The sequence below is a fragment of the Pygoscelis adeliae genome, unplaced genomic scaffold, assembly GCF_000699105.1.
Source record: "Pygoscelis adeliae isolate BGI_AS28 unplaced genomic scaffold, ASM69910v1 Scaffold156, whole genome shotgun sequence".
NCBI classification, from domain to species: Eukaryota; Metazoa; Chordata; class Aves; order Sphenisciformes; family Spheniscidae; genus Pygoscelis; species Pygoscelis adeliae.
The window spans coordinates 1,640,378-1,641,256 of NW_008825016.1; positions in this window are offsets into that span (position 1 = coordinate 1,640,378).

Here is an 879-nt window from a genome sequence, read left to right on the forward strand (position 1 = left end):
CCAGCCAAGCCCCCCCCATGTATAAAAGAAGCCCCTGGGGAGTGCTAGCAACCAGGGCATGGCACATCAGCAAGGGCAGCAGTTTGTGCGGCCCGGCGCGCAGGAAGGGTGCTGAAGCTCTGCCAGCTCGACCACGGAGCAATGGTATCCACCCGGCAGAAAGCCATGGCCTCTCTGAGCTCTGCATCCACCACGACTGACGCAGCTGCCCAGACAGAGCTGCGGTGGGAACATGTTGCCAGCCAGGTGTCAGGCTGCAGGCTGTGCCCTGCTTATATGCCAGTATGGGATGGCAGCAATGAGCACATCTGTGGGAGGTGCACCCAGATAGAGGAACTCCTCCGCTTAGTGTTGTTGTTTGTGAACAGAGAACGACTTGTGGGTGATAGCAAATGATAGAGTTTTCAATTCCTAGAGAAGTAAGGAGGGGGGTCAGCAGAACTGCTACCTTGGACAGACTTTGGCCTGTTTAAGAGACTGGTTGACAGAGTCCCTTGGGAGGCAGTCCTGAAGGGCAAAGGAGTCCAGGAAGGCTGGACATGCTTCAAGAAGGAAATCTTAAATGTGCAGGAACAGGCCATCCCCATGTGCCAAAAGACAAGCCGGCAGGGAAGAAGACCAGCCTGGCTGAACAGAAAGCTTTGGCTGGAACTCAAGAAGAAAAGGAGAGTTTATGACCTTTGGAAGAAGGGGCAGGCAACTCAGGAGGACTACAAGGATCTTGTGAGGTTATGTAGGGAGAAAATTAGAAGGGCCAAAACCCAACTAGAACTTAATCTGGCTACTTCCATAAAAGACAATAAAAAATTTTTCTATAAACACATTAACAACAAAAAGGATGGCTAAGGAGAATCTCCATCCTTTATTGGATGTGGGGGG